Here is a 24,867-nt window from a genome sequence, read left to right as displayed (position 1 = left end):
GGACAATCTACCTCAGTTCTTAATAACCCTTATTGGTAGAAACTTTCTTCCTACATTTATGTTTCCCTTGGTATTAATCAAGACTATCACTTCTTTCAACACTGCATATGGAAAGTTATGCTTTTCATACTTGCAGCTCTTTTTATTTATTGTCTTAGGGTTATCATACAAAAGCAAATTGACCCACATCTTTCATTTCAGAGCATTATTTCCTTATGGAAATTGTGAGTATCATCTTCCTCATTACCTTCCTCTGAATTCCTCCAAATGACATATCAGGGGAGCCTTGGGCTTCATGCGGTGGACACCCATGTCTGCTCATGGCCCAACAGAATCAGCACAGAGCTCAGAGTTGATCAGCTCACAAAATCTTCTTCTTTTTCACAAAGGTAGGATGCAGCCTTCATAATTTTAATAATGTGGGGTTTTAAAACTATTTGCCATCTTTTATGATAATATCCTGTGCATATCAGGTCACCCTGTGGGTAGAAATAATGAGGTTAAATTAGGATGATGCCTTGTTATAAGCAGACGTGTAAAAAACACTTCAGGAGGCATGGCAAGCACATGCAGTATTATCTGCCAAAGGATTTTTTTTGAAGAAAGAAAGACAAAAAGGCAAGAAGACAACAAAAAGAAAGACAAAAAATTATTCTGTGAACATTAATTAACAACTATCAACATTTTTTTGTTTAATCGTGGTTGCATTAGAGATTCTTTCTCAGTCAGCTAGATATTGACTGGGCATTGTGAATAATTGTTATTATTGAGTAATGTGGGTTAGAGGTGCAGATGCAAATAAGCAATTCGTTGTTAAATTATATTTTTTTTCAAAATAAAGACTTGTTATCTAATATCCAAGAAACTTCCTGTAATTTCAATATTTATTTACCATTGGTAGGGAATATTTTCTTGCCATATTCATAAGGGTAATATAGGATATGTGAATACTGTGAATATTTTGCTATGTCCAATGTTTCAGCACTGTGAGCCTAGAGACAATGGCTGATATCACTGAAGTAGACTTGATCTTGAACAACAGGTGTAATTACCCCATGGTACAGCATGGATGTGAATGAGGTTAGAAAGCTTATCCATTTACATATGCTACTCTTCGGGACAAGAAATGAAAGGGAATGGTCTACATATTGATAAGCTGGAAACTTGTTTGCTGATATTATGTCAGACATTTATTTTGTAATGAAGGAGTTGGATTTTCTAGTGATTGAAAATGGTACAACACCATCAAAGTCTGTAAGGGAGAGGTCTTACATGGCAACAAGGGATTTCTCCCTGTATTTTCAAACTGGGCATGTTCCAAAACTGCTAGGTTTTGATTCTGAATATGCTGCATAAGATAGGGCACTCGGGCACTCAGTTCTTCTGAACTCTTTATATCTTTTCACTGCTCAAGGTGAGCTCATATCCTGTCATCATGCTTGGTTCAGTGCTGTGGTATCAAGCAAACTACACAAACAAATAAATAAAGAGAGAGTGAGAGAGAGAGAGAGGTATTTCAAAGAGAAAATATGAAATGCATTTTCTTCCTTGTCATAAAATGTAATGTCATTGTTTATTCTGTGTTCCCTATCTTATAAAGGCTAATATGCTTATTTTGTTGCCAAGAGAAGCATTATGTGCAGAAGACACATTCAGTTTTTAAAAACTGAATATTTATTGTCATCCTGTTTTAGCAGCTGTATGTGCATTAAAATCTTTATTATTTCTATTAGCAGAATTCTGATAATGCACTTCAGAAAACATTGTTTAATTAGGCATCAAGTTTGGCTGACAGTTATACAGGTGATTTTAATTGTGTTGTGTGTATAATAAGGGAGTTCTCCTCTTGACAATGCATATCTCTGACAATGGAGGAATCTATGTACCCAAACATATTTTCTACAGTGATGTTGAAAGATTGTAGGTAAGTGAAATGATTGTTGGTTTTACAAGACATTGAGTCACCAGATATCTTTGCAATAGTATGTTCTATCCAGATGAAAAACACTGGAATGAGCTAATATTCTACAGCCAGTATTGTTATAAGATGATCTTTTAATAAGACATCAAAAAAGAAACCAGCTTTTTATAGTTATTCAGACAAATTCATAATCCTTTGGGAGCAAAAAGTAAAAATAAAAAAAAATATATATAACAAAGTTGTGATTCTGTTATGAATATAAACATCTTTCTTATAACCATGATATCTTGGTACATCTAGACAGCAGTCAGTTTGCGAATCAACATATAAGTAGGGAGAAAGATTGGGAGAAGCAAAGTAGGCTGAGATATTGATTTGCTGGCTATCTGAGATGACCAAATATGCCTTTCCATAATGTAACTTCCCATAAATTGATCGTAAAACTTGATCTTAAAATCTCTCTTTATCCCCATTCACTGTTCCTACATAGAAAAGTATTTACATAACTAAATTCAACAACAAAGTTCACATTGCTGTTAAGACTTCTACATTTGGATTGCCTGAATTATATCTTCAAATTTTCAGTGTTTTCCTATCTATCTGTCTTTTAATTGTTTTTCATCTTGTGAATAGCCATGAAATGGCCTTATTTTTAACCCATATCTGTGCTCCTCTCTCCCTTTTTTTTTTTGTAGTGTTTATGTATTGCTCTTCACCATTAGCATTTGAAGATTTTTCAGCATTAACTTTTAAATGAAATCATAGGTCATTTATCTTTGAATGCATGCTGAGAAGTAATCAATTTTAACATCACTTTATTGATGGTTCTTTGAAAATCTTCCAGAAAAACTCTTTACCTTGTTCTGTAGTTCATTATGATTGGATTAATTTATTCTAAAAATATTTCCTTGGGTTCTACAAAAGCTGCATTATCATGGCTGGCATCTTACTATCCTTCATTGGCAATGATAATAAAAAAGGATAATGTTGCTCATGAAAATACTACAGCCATTAACACAATTTAATTATTCAGATAAGTACAACTGAGTCATTAATAAGATTCTATCATGACGTCAAATACAACCCACAAAATAGGAACATTCTGTCTTATATTCCCATGCAGATTCAACAGACTGAAGCCTTGTTTGTAATAATTAACAAAGAACAATATTGAACACAACAACTGCTTAATTATGAAATAAAAATGATTTCAAATTAAGAGAGTCAATCCAACTTCTGAAACAGGCTAACGTGGTAAAATATTTTATTCTTTTTGAATTATTTTCTTTATAACTTCTATTAATTCCATAGCAGAAAAATCCCCAGAAGAAAGACAGACCCTTATTAGTTTCAGGTTAAGCTTTCATGTGTTAGAGGATGAATACCAATGAACTTTTAAAGAGATAATTAAAATAATCAATATGCCAAAGCAAATGTATGCAGGATAGCTGCAAATGGTTTATTAGAATAACACTGCTATTGTATTTATAAACCTACAGACATCTTTGAGGGGATGAACGTGTGTCAGATGTGAAAAAAACCTAAATTGTTTAATATTTTAAGTATTTAATGAAAGCTTTCATCTGAAACAGGCTGTCTAAATTATTTATTGAAAATCTAATTAGTAAGTTTATCTCTTGGAGTTTGGATTTACTCTTTCTGAAGTGACTGATACATATCTCATACAACAGGATATCAGAAGAATTCCAAAGACTGCAGAAATTGCTAGGACGTGTTAAAATAGCAATTTGATCTGTCCATGTAATAACAACTGTACAATTTCATCTCATTTACATTAAACAGAAAGCATTAAATGTAGTATTTTGAGAGACCAAAAAAATTTCTCATCTTCCATGAAAGCCCATATTTTTGCAGTTCATGAAGGACAAAGTGTCTCCACAAAACCAAAACTATGGGCTGCTGACATGATTTCCTTCTTTATTTATCAACATTTTGATATCAAGTAGTGTTTCTGTGACTCAAATTTTTTGGAAAAAGTTTTTCGTTTTCTGAAAGCATGAATTAACGCAGAGAAATACAGCAATGGAGAACTTTCACTGGTGATGGAATCAGTTTTCTAAAAGGTACTGCAGTGTGTGTAATGCCAGTAGAAGAGAGAGTAAAACTGTTATTAGTCATAATACCTGGAAACATCAAGTGTTGCCTGATAGAGGATTAGACCTGAGCTTAAAGAAGGTTATTTTCCTCATGAAAACTAAACTCAATATTTTGTCGTTTCCATTCTCTTTTTTTTTTTTACTTCATGGGGAAAAGATATATATATGTTTATGTGTACATGTGCTCATGTGTGAGAGAGAAAGGGAAAAGGAGAAAAAAAGGCTAAAAAGGGCAAAAATTAGTTGGAACAAACTAGTTGTCTGTATTTGTCAGAAGTAGTGAGTTCTGGGAAAGAATCTGGAAAAGCATAAGTGGTCAACAGGATTTTTTCTCTACATTCATGTGGATGCATCATTTAAAGCATTAATTACCATCAAGAAAATGAAACAATAGGAAGAGAATAATGACTGAACACGATTAAAGCACTGAGTCATAGTCAAGGATCATTAACACTGACAGATCACTTGTTCAAGAAAATATTGAATTTCCAAGATATCTAGAGAGGCAGACATATTATTTACAAAAGAGATTTTTTTTTCCTATTAGGTGTTCACATATTGTAAGACTATAATGTCTTCCCTTAGCAAACTCTATATTTCACAGTGAATTTCTTTGAAAAATGAAATACGTCATGGAATAAAATAAAATCCTCAAAAAATCTGAACTGGATTTTCCCAGCAGTTGCAGAAAGCTGTTTTACTAGCCTAGATTAAACAACTGTAAAGAACAATCAGTAGTTTGCATCTAAATACATACATCTCTCAAAGAATATAAATCCAAAGGTTTTGAAACATAAACTCAGAGTGATCTGTGAAGGGAGGTATCGGCTAGGGGCTTAGGTCTCTGTGGTTTCTCAGGCAGGAAACTCAGATGGAAACACATTGCACTATTCTGAAATCAGGCAGCAATTGCAAGAGGTTATCTGAGAAGGAAGGTAGCTGGGAGTAAAAGCAGGGAATGGCCTTACATCCCTTGCCTGTTTAATACTGGTCTCCTTAGATGTTAGCATCTCCTAATCCTCAGCATTGCTAAATGGGGTGTGGGGTAGTTAATGTATGGTGGTTGGAAAGGGAAAATAGTTTCTAGTGCTCCAGCACCTAACCCCTTTTCATGCCTGTGCTCCCACAGCTCAGGAGAGGAGCAGAGGAGATGTCTGTGTTTCTGGAGGCCATGCCTGTGTGCAGCTGGTCTGAGAAGGGAATGGAGTACATGCCACTGCGGTACAGAAGGTTGGAGAGGACAAGGCAGACCCTGTAGCACTTACAGGAAGTATAACTGTGTCATAATCTAGAGATTTTTCAGAGAGAATATATATACTTTTAAAAGCAAGATTCGAAAAGATTAACAGAGTAAGAATGTGCTCTCTGCATGCTAATGCCAATGGGCTGTGTTACAGACCAGGATTTGTTTTTATTTCCCTGTTGTTAGCTATTGCAGGTGTTTCGTTATGCCTGCATTTTCATATCCTGCCTTTAATATCATTTATCTGTTTGGATTTTTTTCTCTTTTTTTTTTTTTTTTTTATATTAGTCCCAGGAAATGCATTAACTGCCCTGCTGGTTTAGTATTTTCTCCTTGCTTCAGGAAGATAGTTTTCAATATTTTTTGCAAAGATTAAAACATTCAGTCAAAGTGCTTGCCTTTCTTGTATTTATTAAAGGACAGTATTTATCTTGCCTGTACAGTGCTGACATTTTTTTTTTTTTTCCTAGAAATACATCTTCCATTTGGGAAATCTTAAATTCTAGTACAGTAAATGCAATAACAGCAACCACAGAACATAAGCAAGACAGACAGATACAAAGTAAGGGAAAGCTAGAAGAAGCCAGGTATTGTTTTATCTTATGGAGACATGTTGTGGTTATTAACAGCTTCTAAATCCCACTGAAAACTCATTATGTCCAGTTAGTTATAGTGCAGCTCTCTCTCCATTCTCTCCAGTAATGCAGAAAGCCAGGTAGTAAAGGATCCGTCCTTCCATGTGCTGGGGAAGTGTCAGCAAGAAAGCAAGAGGGCTGATGGTTATTAGCAATAGTGTTACCGTTTAAGAATTCAAGAGGCTCTCTGAGGAGCTGAACCTGTGTCAAATGTGAAAGGAAAGGGTTTTGTGAAATAATTTCATCCTTATAATGAAATTGCTGACATGAAATCTCCCACTTGCTGAATTATTTAGAGGATGAAAAAATAATAAGTAAATTTCTCTCTCAGAATCTGCTTTTGTCTTTTCTAAAATAATTGCTTCAGTATCTTCTGCTCACATATATTTCTCTGAAGACTTTTTACATCTATAAATTCCAGGTGGACTTTCATCTAGTACAGACTTTTAACAGTTTCTTTTCAAATAAATCCTACAGTAGGAAACAATGAAGATAAGTAGCTTGTTTATTAAGCTTGCTGTACAACACCCAGTAGCTGCAACTAAAGAATCTTTTGGGGCATGAAGACCTGCTAGGAGATCTCACATTCAGAAGCATGGGGTTTCACCCAAAGATCTCTCCCTTCCAAATTTACATAGGCTGAGTAGACCTTGCTAAATGTCTTTCAAATGAAATGCAAAAGTTCAGGTCCTGACTAGAGTGGGTTAAAATGTCTAAGCAGTGTTCATGCTCTTAAATGCCAGTTTATCTTTTGGATACTTTTTTCACTTGTTCAGACTTTGTTGGAATGCTGTTTGCAAACTGAATTTCTTTGTGGAGACATGGTTAGCACACAGGCACAAACTGCAGAAGGCTTCTCCTCTGCACCTCTCCAGGTTGGGGAACTGAGATCACCGTAGATGTATATGCTGAAGTTCAACTGCTTTCCAGAAACACCTATTACTGCAACAGTCCTTCTACACATAACATAACATGAAGGGTAACAATCACTTCTGCCAATATGCCTCTGTTACTATTGATTGGATATTTGACTTCTGTTTGTGTTCAGACATCAGTGTTTTTGACTCATTGAGTTCTTTGCAATTTTCCTTTACACTGTTATGCTAACACATTTAATCTGTGAGGTATTGCAGAAAAAATCTTTTCTAATATGGTTTTCCATCTCCTGTGCATCATTAAACCTTCAGTTCCCCTCAAAACTCTCAACTTTTTCACTTCACGCCCTAATTATTCATCTTAGCAGTCTGCTGTTTTTTACTCAGTCTCTGAACAATGTGATTGCACTTCTAACTCATATGGTGTTATTTCTTTTCTCTAGTGGTTATTCACAGAATTTTCAATGGAACTACAATAAATAATGACCATTAAATGCTTTTGGAAATATACTGGAGGTACAGCTATTTACATAGGATTGCATATTCACAGAAGTTGAAAGCTAACTATCTTGCTCTTTTATAGTATGCTTATTTTCTTCCTCCATTAGAATGCAAGTATAGTGATTATACTGTGGGATAATCTTGTAGAAATGTTGTCGGAACTGGAATAAGTGAGCTTCATCTCTCGATGATAGTGAAGTCTCATTAAACCCTTTTTATTTCTGAGACAGTTAGTAAGGGCACTGTTTAACAGTGCTGGAGACCATGATCACACTTTCTATTTCATAGCATATTTGTAAATCCATGATGTGTCTTTTAGACACAAATGAGGAATTCATGGTTTAAAATAGCTGACAATTGGCTGGTTCAATGGCTATCTTAGAGATGATACCATAGACACTGAAGTATGTGCTCAGGTTTAAGTACAAGCATGACTATATTGGTTTCAAAAGGAGTATTATGAGGATTAGATACACATTTATTTAGTGCAATGAAAAGGGCAAGGAGATTTTAATCCCTCCTTCAAGCATCTTCCCATGCCTGTTTCTCTAGATAAAGCTAGTATCAATGAGGGGAAAAAAAAATGTGCACTTTTAAATTATAGGTTTGCTTTTTAATGAGGGAAAGAATGGGGTACAAAGCAGCATTCCAAAGAGAAGGCCATAGCAGAATAAACAGTTAACAACAGCATACATGTAGACTGAAAATGGTTCCAGTGCTCAACAGAAGGGCTGATATTGAAAGGAAGATAGACAGAAATTATAAAAAATGGACATTCTCTTCAATTAGCCTAGCCTGAAAATAAGCTGTAGAAGTTCTTGATGGAATTAGAACCAAAAATTATCCAGTCTTGGTTTAAAACATCACTGATGGTTCTGCAATTGACTTTCCTTCAAAGGTTAGGGAAAAAAATCTTTTCAGATGGAGATTTATAAATTCAGAGAAGAGATTTAGAATGAAACTGGATTTGGTGACCCAGGTTGCCCTTCCCAGTCCTGTTTTGGTTTAGAGCTTCTTTTATATTTATACTTATTTCCTTCTGGTTTAAACAGATATTTACCCTCCCAACAAATATTTCTTCTTTGTTCTGTGGAATTAAGGAAAATTACTTGAGTTCATTTCTTTAATTTTCATGTCTTAGATGAGGGGCACATGTAAACTCTGAAAAGTCCTCAGTATGTTCATGAATCTAAAAGGCTTTTGTAGAATTGGGAGAGCATTTCTTTTTCTATTTCTTCCTCAGGTGCTGCTTGAAAATTATGATTTACAAAAATCAAGTCTAAATTTGGACAGTTTTTCTCTTGTTATTTATCTATTGTGCTATAAACATAAAGGAGTATTTATGAACAGTCTCTTTACATCAGTGTGCAGCCTCTCATCACCACTAGGCTTTATCACAATGTTTGAGGCAGTGAAGGTTGTTCAGCTAGGTCAGTATATGTTTTGTGATTAATTGCTATAACAGGGTAATCCAGCATAGCAGTTACCTCAGAGAAGACCATTCCTTGATTTAATCATAGAATTTTATCATAAAATCATAGAATCACAGAATGGTTTGGGTTGGAATGGACCTTAATGATCCCCTAGTTCCAACTCCCCTGCCATGGGCTGGGACATCTCCCACTACACCAGTTTGCTCAAAACCCCATCCAACCTGGCCTTGAACACCTCCAGGGATGGGGCATCCACAGCTTCTCTGGGCAACCTGTGCCAGTGCCTCACCACCCTCTGAGTGAAGAATTTCTTCCCTACATCTAATCTAAATCTTCCCTCTTTTAGTTTAAAGTCATTCCCCCTTGTCCTATCACTACACTCCCTGACACAGAGTCCCTCCTCAACTTTCCTGTAGGCCCCCTTTACGTACTGGAAGGCTGCTGTAAGGTCTTCCTGAAGCCTTCTTTTTCAGATTTTTAGTTACTCATTTCTTATAGTTCAGAAGCTTGTACAAAGAAAAGTGCTCTACACGGAGAACAGCTGATAGACTGGAGGAAATTACAGTTTGTTTACCCACATGTTTATCTGCAGTCCGTGAGGACTTCCAGGAGAGCATCTTCCCTCACCCTCACATTGGTTCTGGAGCACCACCTATTTGTTTAAAAACCATCTTCTATTTGAGGCTGCATCATGGCTAAATGTTAGTTTGAGGTGCACTTTTTTTTTTTTTTTTTTTTTTATTTCCTGGTCAGTACTCTTGACTGCACTTCACTTAGGCCAGTAGGGAAAGACCCTTTCAAACTCTGTACAAACCAATGAGTTCAGAAATTCCCATTTCTTCTGCTTCTTCTGCTTTTCATCTGCTGCTTTTATTCCTTGGACTTACACAACTGACTGGGGCATCCATAAACCATGATAGTAAGCTTTTGATTATAGGCTTTGACACCTCTGTTGACAAACAGTTCTGATCTTGCTGCTGTGTCATCATTCATAAGAATGTGGTAGTTAAAATCTACTATGTGTTGCAATATTTCAGTCTCATCTACTTGACTCTCCAGGACTTTTTTACAGCAGTATTACTTTTGAAGCTATCTTTCACAGTACTTGCTGACAGAAATTGCACGGATTTTTGGGACACAAGTAGTGCTCTCACCACAAATGAAGAGGAAATCCTTCCTGTTTAGACCTGCACAAGTCAAAGGTAAAAATATAAGAACAGTATTCACTAAGGACTCAAGTCCTCCTTGTAAGCACCCTGCTTGCACTGATGTATAGAAGAGGAGATCATACAGTCTTTGGTTAACTTCATCCAAAACCTCTTCAATGATAATTGTAAAATGATTTGGAAAATTTCTTCATCTATAAGTAAGTGTCCCCCCATTGTAAACCATCATTACAATCATTCCTGGATGACACTCATAGTGTTATGCTAGGCTGATTCCCCAAACTGGAGGAGGCAAGACACCAATCTACTTTCTGGTTTTAAAAGGTGGTCCTTTTGGTGCAATACTGACATTTTTGGTGCAATACTGACATGTGCAGTACTACAATACTGGTGTCTGTCTTTGGTACCTCTGTATCTATTAGCTGCACAGAGAACACATGGACAGATGGACAGAAGACATGTTATCTAACAATTTTTTGTGATTACTAAATCAATAGGATTTAATAGAGAAAGAAATGGTGTTGAAGCGAATGATAAATGGTGAAATGCTACACATAACATTTTCCTGTATTTTACACATGAAACGTGCACACCGTCATTCTGGAGTTCGTTAGTGGATGATATCAGATTTGAATTTTTATGATAACTTAACAGGCTCTCTTAAACATCATATAAAAACCACAAAGCTACGTTGTCTGCTTAGTTGTTGTCTTTTTCTGGCATACTGACATCTCTAAAATCATACATAACATATTGATAGATTTACTGTTCATTATAGCCTAAACTACACAATAGCCAGTCTGTGATATTCAGGAGTTTAAAATCAAGTTTGACATTCTCTTCAGTATTAATGCATCACATCAGGTGGCACAACTGCTTGTATGAAATTTACATTTATAGGTTTATACTAAAGCTCAGCAGTCAATACAGTTTGAGTCTATGATGCAGAGCATTACTCAGCTGTTCTCTGGTGCTTCACTGTTAATTCTCTGCTTAACACATACCATATATGTTACAGCAGCTGTAGAGGTAACTTACTAAGCTTTTTTTATTCTAACCTAATCCTTCACCTTCAATTATTTTACTTTTCTTAATATTGTCCTTTAAGCTTAGACTTCCAAGTCTTAATGAGCTTTTTGTTGCAGTAATTCTGACTTTCAAAGGTTCTGCTATTTTTTAACGCAAGTAAGAAAAAGAATGGACATTCATCTAATTTGAAAAAATATGCCATTATTGAATAAATTCTTACAATGCCTTGCCAGAACACTGATGCAGAGGTCATTTAGATGAATAATGTTGTTTCTCAAAGATGCTAAACAATTCAGGAGCTCCATTAGATTCCAGAAAGAGTCTGCACCAAAGGTCTCTCACCTGATTATGAGAGATGCATTATTTCCATGGGCAAAAAGAGCAGCAATGTAAGTGTGGACTAAGAGGGAAGAATTTTACACTGTTGAAGATAGTAGACAAAAAAAAATATTTAGGTACACCTGCCTTGTCAGTTCAACACAAAACGGCAGGAGAACTGGAAACCTTCAAATGACAGGTTCTATCGACCAAAGCAATGTCATAATCTCATTAATAGGAATGGCATGGGAAGATGCAAAGCTGCCCAGGGGCTTCTAACTGTTCTAGTGATATTCATTCACCCTTTATTTAACACCACCATTAGAAAGCCTAATGGACTGTTTATATCACACTATGAGACATATGGCAAGATCTTTAGTAATTGGAGTGTGATATATAGTAATGGGGAATCGTTTGCTCAGTGCTACCTACAATAAGGCCACTGCTAAATACTTATTTACTGCGTGATCCAGTTATAACAGCAGAGGAGATAGGCTGCCAGAAGTAAATGTTAGGGTGGGAACAGGCTTTCCTGAGGCCCTAGAAATGGAAACACTAGCTGCTTCTTTTATTTTGAGATATTTTTATTTATTTATTTATTTACACAGCACGTTGAGTTATTTGATAATATCAGCCTGAGGCTATGCTTAGATCATATTTCTTCAGAAAATTGTTTGGAAGGTTATGCCAGACAGCAGTGCCATTAAATATATATTACAAATGCTCCAACAGATTAGGTAATTAATTGCAATTCATTTCTATAAGAGAGGCCATTTGATATTACTATTTTTCTTATGGAAGATTAGGTTTGATGATGTTGTATTATGATATTCCTTCTGAGCCATTAAGACCTATTATTGTCTTTGGAGAAAACATACTTAAAAGCAGCGTATTTTTTATCATGTTTCAAATATGTTTCTGAAGTAGTAAAGACATTAGCAATGTTAAATCTGCTATTGTTTCTTCTGGAAACCAAATACCAAATTTGCATGACTGAAGGTAAATCAATAAAACCATTGCATGGGAATTTATTTAAAAAAGAAAACACTCTTTCCCCTCCAAAAGCCCCATTTCTATCAGGGCAACCTTTGTGCTTCTCTAGAGTATGAGTACATCATAGGTTTTAACTGGCCATTTATTTTGCTGTAGCACTGCAATACTAACCAGCAAAATAAGAAGGTCATCTAAACCCCACAACTAGCTACAATTATTAACACCGAAATAGCAGTTAAGATTTGTTTTCTGGCTTTTGTAATGAATTGAAATAATGATGTCTACATAAGAGAAGAAAGCTCCATAAGGGCTTTGTGAGACCCACCTCTGCTGGGGGGCTGCAAGGGTGTGTTTCTGCAGGAGAAGCTCTGGGGCTGTTTATTCTGCAGGGTGCAAAAGCAGCTGTATTGCTCTGGGGAAGACCAAGGTAGGTTGCCTGCACTGATGGCTGGTGAGTTAGAAGACCACACCCTGACAGAGGAGCAGCCCAGATTTTTTTTTTCTTAAATTAGTTGATGACATTTCCTATCTGCTGAGAAATGGAGAAAAGTAGAATTTTGAACATTATCTTCAAATTATCCTTAATATGATAAGGTAATATCTGTACAGAACAATAGGTTGTCTTTAGATGCCATGCTTTGGTATCAGTGAAGGCTACAACCTGTTGAACCCGATTTTTCTTTCAGAGGAATTTAATAACATTTGTTGCCCTAAGTTTTCAACTAATAGATATTCAAGTCATAAATAATGAAAAAGTCACATATACTTACAGATTCCTGAAGTATAGCATCCGTAGGGATTTTACCTAGGAATGAAGGACAGCAAGGCAATGAAAATGATTTGCTTGAAAGTGAAAAATACACTTTTTTAGTAATCAATGAACAGGAGTAATCAATATCAAATTTAAAGAAGAAAAATCAATAGCACTCAGAACACGTTTCTCTTTCTGCATAGGTTATTCTACTATAATGCTTCCTTATCTTGTGGCTTGGAAAATTCCAGTATATCTGCATATAAATTTTCTTCCATCAGTGGGGTCCAATTGCCTTTTCCAGACATATTATTAGGAGACTTTATGGATATGAATAGTGAACAAAGATGGGAAAAATCATACACCTTTGTCTCCATTTCTATCACAAAATTTAGAGGCCTGCCTGGTCATGTTTTTTTTTTTTTTTTTTTTTTTTTTTTTTTTTAGTAGCAGACATGCTCCATAGCAATAGTTACTCCAGCTCTTCATAAAAGGGTAGTATAAATGTTCTTTTGCTTAGTTCCTTTTTACTCAAATAATGTTACATCAGAATGCCACAATGTGGCATCAAAATGAAAATTACTTATTTTGAAAATGTTATGATAAAAATAAAAACTGCTAAACTGATGGACAAGAAAATGATACTGATAAAGTAATTTGCTAAGTTTTGTTAAAAACAAAAAATAGAATCCAGCAGTATTATATGGTGTAGTTAAACTGAAGAGTTAGAGAAGTATCTTATAATGCTGAATTGCTGAGCAATAAAATAAGATGAAAAGCAAAACGCTTCATAAAGAAGAAAACTAGTCCTAACTGTATATAGGAAAGGAGGGAAATTGAAAATGGAAACCAAATTAACCAGATTTTTCTTAAATCATCTTCAAAACTGTAAGTCAGTTTTGGAGCTTGGGGTTTAAAAAAGCTTAAATGACCAGGGCTAGTTCTCAAGAATTAGATCAACCATCTCATGCCTCAGTACCTCTCTTCTTGTCTGCCTTTATAAATGCTTCAGATCATCACTGACAGCCAGTTATGGTCATATAAAAATACCCCAGGACTGAGGCAGTAGATATATAGAACACTGGCTGCATTGAGGAAATGGTCTGTGTCAACATTTTATTCTGGCAGTAGATAAGAGTGATGTATGCAGGTTGCTAGACCTTGGTGACTGATGCTTTGTAAATTCATGTTGTATATCATCCCATGGAATTTGTCTGTGTGACCAAGTTTAAAGATTCTCTCCTCCTTTGCCTAATTAATTTCTCCTGAATATTGACTGATGTATAGGAATATTTTCAATGAATATGTTTAATATGTTAATATGTTCAGAGCTTCTCTAAGAATTTAGTCACATTTGCAACACAGTCCAATGGTACTGAGCAAATGGAGACAACTCTTTGGGTTTTCTGAACTTTCTTTGCTAGAGTTCATCAACACAGTGAAAATGCCATTGTGGGTCTAATTAACATGAACTGAAATTAATTGAGTACCTTAAAAAACGGTTGCAATTGTGATATATTTCCCTTCCATAAAGACAACATTGTGTGCGGTTTTGTCTTTATAAATGCTTTACTCTGCAGCATTTCATGTTCTTGACAACTGAAGGGGCAGAGGGTGAATAATGAAAAGCAAATTCAGATTACTACTACCAGACAGTGACAGAATCATTCCATCCCAAGGTTAAACTAAAATTCAAACCACATCACTAAAGGTCCACACTTAGGACAATTTGTTTTCATCACCATGCTTGTCTTCCCAGTGAAATGTCTGGTAAAGCATAACTACATGAAGGCAAGAAACTTCTCAGCCTTCTGGATAGACAGTTCTCAGAAACGTAATGCTAGTCAGGGTAAAGTGGGTCAATTATTCATAAAGTGTATAGCTCTCCTAAGAAACCTCCAGAAAAGATCTAGAATTTCATTTCTAATATCTGAAATGAAACCAGGAACTGAAAAGACTCAAACATTTTCAAAAGATGGGATTTATTCAGAAAAATGTCATTTGACAAATAAAAAAAAAATAACCTAAACATTTTGATATACACTTTACAGCATATGTCTAAAGAGCAATAATACTGAAATGAATGTTGAGAATCAGGGAAGTGTGTGAAAATATAGTACTACAAAGTGAGAAGTATTTTGAAGGATTTGTATTTAATCAATCTGAAAAACTACCTTTGAAGCCCATTGCTGTGCAAATAATAGCTGCTAACCTACCCTTACCATAAACATTAATCTATCTGCTGATTCATTATTGTTTTTATTATGCCCACTCTTCTCTTGCTGTTTGACCATGCTAGATCTCAATTCTCAGTTGTAAAGTGCAGTTAATAATAGATTTTTTCTTTCCTCTGCCTTTATTCTGTCTCATCCTTTAAGGTCTCAGTTCTCTGAGAGTCTGGCTCATACTGTGCAATCAATACTTTGGATTCCAAACTGCAGCTTTTGGGTGTTTACTTCCGTGCCTGATAACTGTGGATAAGTGGATAACTATATGCTTACCAAAGCAAGGCAACCTACCTATCTGTAATACGACCGTCTCACTGACCAAGTTCCTCTCATGTCTTGCATTTGCCCAGTGCATGACTGACAATAGAAGTAAATGTGTCTGTGCTTCACAGTTCATAACTACACAGATAACTCTCTCCTCTCACTGTGCAGCATATTAGCATATTGGAAAAGAGGGATGAAATTTTCTAGCCTCACCAAATTTTTGATGAATACTACTCCGATTATGAAAGTGATGAGACATTTTGGGGGATAGGGTGTTCCTGATTCTTCCTCAGGCTTCAGGTTGCCTCTTCTGTCAGACAAGCTGGGATTTTGTGCACCTTCATGCACTGTTGCTGGAAGTCACAAAAAGTTTTGGAGATGGTTCTGGAGCAAATGGAAATAGTGAACTGTAGTTACATGGGAAATAACAAAATCAATGGCTGAATAGGGTAATGTACACCTGTATTACTGATATTAATGAGAGCACCTAATCAGATTGTAGCTGGAACATATCTGAAGTCATGTTCCCATGCTGACCACTGAATATGTCCAGCCATCTCTTCTGTAGCTGCTATATAGGTCCAAAAATTAGTATAGATATATAGCTTCTGGTGTCTGTTGTCTGCTGCTGCTTTATATTCTTCCTCACTATGGCCACTGTTGTTACTTGTCAGTAAGTAACAACAGCTACATGAGAGTTAGCAGGATCAGTAATTATATTTGTTTGCTAATATTCTTCATGCTTTACATGTGATCAGGATGTTGTATTCTTTCCAAAACTGCACCTTACTATAATTAATCTTGCCTTTGTCGACTCAAGATATCTGCAATGGACTTTACACAAAATCAACTATTGACTCACCTGGAAAAGGTCCAATTTACATTCTTATGAGAAGGAAGTTGATTCCAGAGACACTTGATTGTAAGTTATCGTAACTAGGTAAGTAAAAGTAAATTGAAGAGCATTTATTTGTAAGTACTGAATATTTATAACAGTATTAGGCTGTAATAGTGCATTCCCTCTAAAACATATAAGACTATCATTAATAATTAAAGTAGTAATCCCTCTTTTCATTTAAAAGAGGCACCTTTTTCATTAAAAAGTCATGTTATTTTCCTTTTTCAAAGGAATATTTGAAAATGTGAATCAAAGATAGTAAATGGGATGTCACTTCCCTGAGTCTACAGAGAATGAAATAGTAGCCCTGACATCAACTACATTCCCCAGGCAGCTCAGTATAATATGAACTGCAATACACTTTTCAAGGAAATACAACAGGGGGGGACAGTGTGTGTGTTTGGCAGTATGGAGTGCAGCAGGCCTTGCTCTCCCACACAGCCAGTGCAACTCACCTGCTAAAGCTTCTGTGGCCTATCTGTTACCATCTGTACCTCTATGGGATAGCATGCAACAATTCAGTTGTTCAGAAAGGTAGATGGATGGCTTGCTGCCCCATTTGTTGACAAAGCAGTCCCGTGGGGGTGTTCTTCATCTGAGCAGCAGAGAGAGTTACAAGAACCAATAAACACTTTTATCTTTAGAATATGTCACAGGAGAGCATGTGGCTTCTTTGTGGCTCTAAACAGAAAGTTGTACCACACACCCAGGCAGGATAAAACAGCCCAAAAAGCAAAGGAACCTCTGCATGACAAAACTTCTATCACTGATCAGGAGAACTGAGAAATACAGAAAGAAAAGTATTTCATAACATGTCAGAGCTTATTAAGAAGGTACTTACCAAGACAATGCGTTAGGATTGTGCCAAACCACATGGATAATAGATATGTTCATTTATATGCTTGTCTAAAGTCCAAATTCTTGTCTGAGCAGGGACAAGCTTCAAGGTCAGAACCTGGGCTGGGAAACCACTAGAAGACAAAAAAGCCTATGACATGAATTATGCTCCCTTATCCCCAAATTGTCACAGATTTTTTTTTTAATTGCTGTAATTATAATTTGTTTATACTACTTTTATATTTGAAATAGACTATTATTATCACTGCATTCAAAACTAGGTATAAGTGTTATGCAAGACATACCCTGGAATAAGTGAGTCATGTTGACATTTCAAAGTATCATAGACCCTAGTATTTAGCAGAAACAAAGGCAAGTGTAAACTTGTATCCCAAGCAAGGCAGCAAGTATAGAATTCTTTAAGTAGAATTGTGCAAAACAGATTATTTATTTATTTATTTATTTATTTAGTTTGTGTTTTGACACCAAAAAGTCTGAGTCCTATGTGCATTGATTTTATGACTGGAGTTGGATGGGATAAGTAGTAGCCCAAAGATGATACCATCTGCAGCCAGGGTAGATGGGCTATGACAGCACAAGAGTAATACTAGCAATGAGTGAAGTAGAACAGAACAGCTTTTCTTGCAGAAAGCAATTTATCTGCAGCTTTCATGATGCTGACAACCTTGGACTGGCTTGCAGGTTAGGTGTACATCCAAACTCGACTTCTTAACATAGAGCTCTTTAGACTGAGGCACATGTGAGTGGAAAAGGGATGACTTGCTGAGTCTAACTTGGCCTGACAGTAGAGTTTTAGGTGAATACTCCCCTCTCTGTCTTCTCTCTTACTCTACTCGTAGTTGCTCAGGTTTTCTGGTTTCACAGAGGCTGCTGACTGTATGGTAAGTAATAAAGAATGTTTAGAAGGGTTCAAATTTAGTTGTTCAGATTTAGAGATGGTTTGCTCAGTGAGGAACTGAATCATTCTATTTGATTTAGAAAAGATTCCTCACATAGACTGAATTAGACTATTTCTGCCATTAGAGTCCAGCACATAAACTGTTCCTCCTTCTAATCCCCAATTTATTTGTGCACATGAATTCTACACATAAGTTGTTAAAATGAGAATTATACATGAAGTCTTTGTCTGCTACTTATGGGGTGTCCTCTAACTGTGAGTAAAACTTATTTATCCCTAGTTGGATTGTAACAATAAATGTGAGTCAAATAAACCATTCTGCAAAAAGTGGCGGTGCAGCTGTGACTAGTAGAATGCAGAAGACATATTTGCATATTTATAGGGATCATTACTTCTTGCTTATGATGGTTCAAAATTTCTGGTTGCATGTAGAACAGTACAAAATCAGTAGCATACTTCATAAGCCAATGAGTTAGACCATAGCAACCACAAAAAACAAATGCCTCTCTCTGCCAAAGAGACATTACATTAAACTTATAGCAACCTGATGACATTGTGCAGAATGCACCAGCCACGTTATGATGGAATTACATCTAGTGATCAAGACGCAAGAACAAATACAGATTTGCCAGGAGAGGTAACACAGCTATTTGACCAGAAAACTGAATTGTATCAGCTAATTAATACTAATGCTCATTTATGTCACCTGTCCACAAGCATACTGATAGGGTGTTTACATTAACATTTGCTGAAATGACATAAAACAGACTGCAGGAAAAGCTGTGGAAAAGAGTCTGGTGAAATGATGGGAATGCTAAGGAGGTTGACTGATTTTGTGTGCAGTAAACTGTGCTGCTCCAGCCTGTAGAAAAGCAAATGTTGGACTGAGGACTTGGGCAAAGAATAAAACCCAATGGCCTGAGAAGTCTGCAACAGATTCCAGGAGTTGAGAGACAAGAGAAGATGTACACAGGTTGATCTCAGCTACATTAATAAATATATTTTTGTGTTAGTTCTGTTGTAAGGAATGATTGGCATTCTTATACATTAATTATTTGCATCTGACAGAGGATATCAAAAAGTTAGTTTTAAAAGCTATACTTATTATTGTTGGTACATTATTCAGTCTGGATTTATGATATGTGTGGGTAGTATTTTCACTTCGTTTTTAATGCACTTTTAGCATCATTGGAGATTCACACACTTCTTCCTAGAAAAACAAAGTAGGATTTTCCTTTTCCTTCTGTATTTTGTTACCTCTATCTCTGTACTAAACATGGTCGAAAGAAGACCGCTAGCTTACCCTCTTTAATGTGATCTATAGTTATTAGAGCATATTGTTTTCTTCTGTATAAACCTTATTCCTTACTCAGTCAATTCACCTGTAGCACTGTAACAGCTTTTCACAAACTTTGTTGTCTTCATAAGGCCTGTACACTTTAAAATGCAATTCAAATTCTTAAATACACACCTAATATGCAGTCTAAATTACATTTTTAAGAGAAATGTTACACTTCTATGTTAAAGAAGGACGTGCTCAGAGTTTTATTTTAGGATTTGAAATGAATACAGATCATTCATTTTCAAGTTCAGCATAATAGTACTGAACAGTGACTTTTAAGTTTTTATTATTGCACTTTCGCCTAGCCATAGGCTTTTTAGATCTTTCTGACTCTTTAGTAAGTTTTGAATTCACCAGTAGGTTTCTTAGTCTTAGCTCCTTGAATGGAAATAAGGGGAAGAGAGAGACAAGATGATAGGTCCTTCACTTCATTCAGAGAGTCTCTCTAAATTAGTAATATAATACCTAAATTTCACAGTTTCTGAATAGTTGCACTCCTTCTGTGGGTTCTCAAAAAAATATGATTAACATTTCCCAGAGAAATTCATGAAAAGCTCTCTGCATCAAATACATTTATCATAGGAGATGTGCAGAAAGAAAGGTAGTGCCTTTGTGAAAGTAAAACCCAATTAATAGCAAAAAATCAAGAACACACAATTTTGCAGTAAACATACAGCTTTGTTTCAAGTGCATCACACGTGTAACAGGAAGAAGCACTCGTTGAATAAGCAAGAACATGGGAAAGACAGAGGTTGGGTCCATCCTTTAAAACACCTTCAATGAGCAATGAAAATAATCCTTATTCATGGGGGAAGGTGAAATGGGGCATGTGGGAAGAGTGGCCTCCTTAACACACTGCGATGTTTCTTCTTGCGCTTAATTCTATGGACTCATAAATTTAATTTAATTACAGGGAGGAGGGGAGCAAAAAAGCTCTATGATGTATAGGGTAGATCCTTTTTTCCTTTTTTTTTTTTTTTCCTCCTTACTATAAGAGCTTCTGTCTTAGAGTGCATTATTCCATACACTTCAGAAGACAATCAAAACAACTTCATGAAATGAAACTTCAGAAAATATCTTACCGCGTTCAAATGTGACAAATTTTAAGCAGGGTATTCATGTGGCTCTCCTCTGTTTCTCAGTGGTGACAGTCTTTTAATATTTAAGGTTATGATGTGCTTTGTGATTGATATTTAACAGCACAGGGCATGTTCTTGGAACTGTATGTTAGTCATCTGTGCTTTTGGTTATCATGAGTCACATTTTCATAGCAATTCAATTGTAAGTTATTTCTTCGAAGAATATGAATGTTACTCAAGCTTTTGTTTTTCCACTGTCTCTGCAGGGCTGACACAAGTATCCTGATGACATTTCTTATATCTTCATTTTATTCCAGTAGAGGCAAACTAGTTTCTTTCTAGGGAATAATTTCAGGATCTAGATGGAAAATCTTATGAAATGTATTGCTGTTGCTTTTTCTGTCCTCTCAATGCACTACAATATTTGACAGAACAGTTAAGTCACGAATTTGATTTAAACTGAGATCAGAGAGTTAGCTTGTCACGTAAGTGTTGTACAAGTGCCATCCAGGCAAGAAAACATTAGTTGTTAATTTCCTAGGAAATAACTTTGTAGTAAGTCAGCTTCGTATTAGGTGTATGAGGAAGCCTGCATAATAATGTCATCTCTTTGCAGTTAACTGCTGTTTACTCTGCCATGAACCTCAATCCAGTTTCAAGTACAGATCCACTGAAATTTTGGAAGATGTTGCTTGCCTCCATGCTCAATTCAAGAGTGAGTTAAAAGTAATTCTGTGGATGCCTTGCATGCTACAAGGCAGTGATATTTTTCTCTGTCAGTATTATTTTCCAACCAGTGTGGCAGGTATCTAAAATTCATAAGTTTGTTGGTTTTTTTTTGTTTGTTTGTTTGTTTTTTCTGGCATGGAAAGACATTAAAAATGTGACAAAGTTGGATTAAGACCCTAATTTAGATATTATTTTTTATTAACTTGCCCAGAGAAGTCCAGCAAAATGAAAACCCTGTTGCAGAGTTTATATGCTCTGACCAAAGCATAGTTACTGGGACTGGGAAATTGCATGAAAGCATACATTCATTAGCCAACTTGAACATACAGAAATCTTAAGGAGTGAAAGAAGCCCATCACATTTCTATATATCATCTTCCTTCTGTTATTGACAGTCTTGTGTCAGCTTTTCTTGATAAATGCTGTGTCTTTAAGAGTTGAACTGCAAAACTGCATGTCAAATCCTTGAGGATGTTTTTCTGTCACCATTCAGATTTTATTATTTATGAATCTTCTGAAATTGCATATTTTTGTCTTCTTTTTATGCAACATTTAAATGCCTTCTCATTATAAGTTGTATTAAGGAGACTGTTTTGATAACTTCAGTTTTTTTCATTTGTGTATAAACCAAGCAGATATGGCCTGCATTGGCCACAGCAAACTGAACTGTTAAGGAAAGTGTATTAAACAAAGCCCACAAAGAAAGAAACACTGGATTTTTTGATAATCCATGTTATTTAGGCTCAAGCGAAACATATTTGTGCCTTCACAAGTCATTTAAAATGTTGTATTTGTTTTGGCTTGAATTATCCACACTGGCTTCTACACTCCAAAAGCCAAAGGAATTGGATTTTGTACTTTTGCAGGATAGAAGATACTGGGTTCACCACTTTACTTCAAATAGGAGAGTAGTCATGTACCTCATATCTCCATCTACTCAATGTTTAGGCTAGAAAAGGTACTACCGCTTTTCCATGCATTTCTCTGATAGGGCCTTTGGATCCAAGCTGGTCAATGGGATTTTGACATGCATTATGCAAACTAATTTTTCTCTTATATCTTATATTCATTTCACTGTTCATTGGAACGTATTATGCAGCCCCTATGTCTTTCAGAAAACTCTTGATTTCAGTTCACTGAGTAGGTTAGATAGAGCCTTGAGTTTCCCAAACCTTTGTAACAGTAGATCCAGTTCTAAATCTTCTCTAAATAAAGCTACAAACAAGCCAGCATGATGTGTGAGTTCATTGGTGCATTGTAGGGATTTTTTTTTGTGTCAAAAACACAGACCTGTGTAATGCCCAGAGACAGGGAAATAAGACAGCCCTTTCCAAGCTCCTCAGATGCCATCTCAACTTTGGAAAATGCAGTAACTCATCAGGAATTACAGAAACTACCAATAGGGAAACATTAATTAGGTCATATCATAGCTAAGTGTATTTTATAACCCACTGATGGGTGTCTTGTCACTTCAGAGGAGTGGAAAATGCTCTGTGTTTGTCGCACATTAGATTTTCCCTTTCTATACATTTAATACCCTTTCCTCTGCTTTTTCGGTTGACTGCAGAGCTGGCTTAAAGCTTCTCACCGGACTAGCCAAAATAGAGGTCTGCTGCCTCAAGGACTGGAATAAAGGCAGGAGCATGCTGACACAGGAATGAGAAGTTTTTCTCCCACCTTCTTCTCTCCATCCCTATACTTTCCAGAACTATAAGCATTATATTTCATCTGATCTACAAACATGTCCTAGATCTGGTCTTCCTAGATTTGATCTCCCTGCTCACTCTCTGCAGCCAAGAGAATACCAAGCCTTTGTCATCAGAGAGCTCAAGATTGACAACTCACTACCCCAGGGACCCCTACCAACCAACCAGCTATCATCTATCTGGGGAAATCTTGCTTTTCAGTACCTGATTTTGATGTCCTGTCAAAAAGCTGTTTATGGCATTTTTATTTCCTCTGAAAGGTATCACCTAAAACTATTATTTCCTTCCCACCCCAAGACATTTTCACTGTCTACAGTGGCAGCTTCCCAAAAAAATCCCTCCTTACCAAGAGCTTCGGACTGCCTTCTTTTCAGACTCCAAGAATGAAATCCTGCCTTGCATCTTGCTTTTACAAGCACCAAGACTCTGCCCCTTATCTCTTGCCCAGCACACATTACCCAGCTGCCTGGCTACCTCTCTCCCTTGCTGCTTCATGCATCCTATCCAATCACTTGGTCTCTGCAGAAGTGACTGTAAACAAGGAGAAGCCGGCAGCGGTGGACTTGCCTCCTCTTGGTTCCACCTGTGCTCTGATTCTGCTCCTTGAATTTGCTGCATTCCCTGGGGAGGTCTATGGGCCTCTAGCTTGCTGTAATAACACAGCTGGTCTTTAGTGCTCGGCAACGAGTGCTGCACAACACCAGCAAGGGATTTTAAGATTGAGCTGTGTTTAAAAACTTCTAATGGATAATTTGTTAGATACTACAACACACTGTGCCCTGAAGTAAGAGAAATATCACCCTTTTGAATCTAGTTTTGACAAAAAAAAATATATTATGAAGGTAAGCTCTGAGTGGTTTCCATGACTACCGTCTACTGTACATCAGTATTCTCTGTGACCAGCATTTTAAAAGGCCCAGGGTGAGTCCTCAGTCCATAGATTCTCACCTGTGACATATTGTGTGTCACATTTTAGAAGCCATTTCAGCTGCTGACTGTGACATTGAGATTTGTTATTATAATATATTGAATAAATTAAATTCCAAACAAATGTTATACTTGGATTGCAGTGCAGTCAGCTGAACACTGAAGTTAGAAAATGTCACAGTAAAGAATGTGTGATCCCATCTGCCTTTCTTTCTAGTATAGGTAATAAACAGTTTTTTAACAATACAGCTTTTAATGATTATGATGTGTGCTCAGAGGAAGGCGCTGTAGTACATTGTTCTTGTAAAGTTAGGTATGCACATTTTCTTATGAGTTACAATATAGACTCTCTTAATCATAACAGTTGAATCAATCTCTGGTGATCTTTTCCCATAAAATTCGGTCAATATGAACATCTGAAGACTGTTGTCAGTATCTAGGTATCACATGTTTTGTCATCGCACACCTCCATTCCCTTGGTGAGACAGTGACTACTTTATTTCTTAGAGTCTGAACTACTAGAACCTTTAAAATTTGTTCATTTGTTTTTCTGTTGGCAAATGTTTTGAAATGAAAAAGAGCAAGTGATATATTTCTTAAAGTTTTCTTGTCTTATGGTGAATGATGAAGATCATTTTGTTGAAGAGTAAGTGGGCTACCCTCTCCATTAAATGCTGACTGAATAGTTGGTCCACCAAATCAGTTCTGGTGCAATCCTCCAGAGCAACAAGATGAATTCAGGTTAGCATTTATGTGCATGTTCAAAACTGTGTCCCTTTAGAACTAGGAAAAATAGCTCTTTTTCTCCCAGTCTTACTATCTGTCCAGTTTTGAGGAGGTCTCTAATGTTCCTCTGGTATTTTGCTGTGCTTCCACAAGCAGAAAGAAGAGTCTTAATGCTTACTGCTTGTTCTAAGTAGCTGGTCATTATGAATCCACTGGAGATTCAATACAACA

The 24,867-nt window shown here is 36.2% G+C and overlaps 1 long non-coding RNA gene across 1 annotated transcript in view; it reads right to left on the bottom strand.

Annotated features, from left to right (window-relative positions):
• Positions 1 to 253: 253 nt before the first annotated feature.
• LOC118247982 (uncharacterized) overlaps positions 254 to 24,867 on the bottom strand; it is a 44,379-nt gene continuing 19,765 nt past the window's right edge. The window contains exons 2-6 of the long non-coding RNA XR_004778639.2: positions 17,214 to 17,343; positions 16,828 to 16,967; positions 16,337 to 16,410; positions 13,002 to 13,036; positions 254 to 479 (exon numbers count right to left, since the gene is read on the bottom strand). This is a non-coding gene — a long non-coding RNA (uncharacterized LOC118247982). The remainder of the gene's footprint in view (positions 480 to 13,001; positions 13,037 to 16,336; positions 16,411 to 16,827; positions 16,968 to 17,213; positions 17,344 to 24,867) is intronic.

This window comes from Cygnus atratus, chromosome 2, assembly GCF_013377495.2.
Source record: "Cygnus atratus isolate AKBS03 ecotype Queensland, Australia chromosome 2, CAtr_DNAZoo_HiC_assembly, whole genome shotgun sequence".
NCBI classification, from domain to species: domain Eukaryota; kingdom Metazoa; phylum Chordata; class Aves; order Anseriformes; family Anatidae; genus Cygnus; species Cygnus atratus.
Note: the sequence above shows the minus strand (reverse complement) of the source record. Positions and strands in the feature narration are given on the sequence as shown.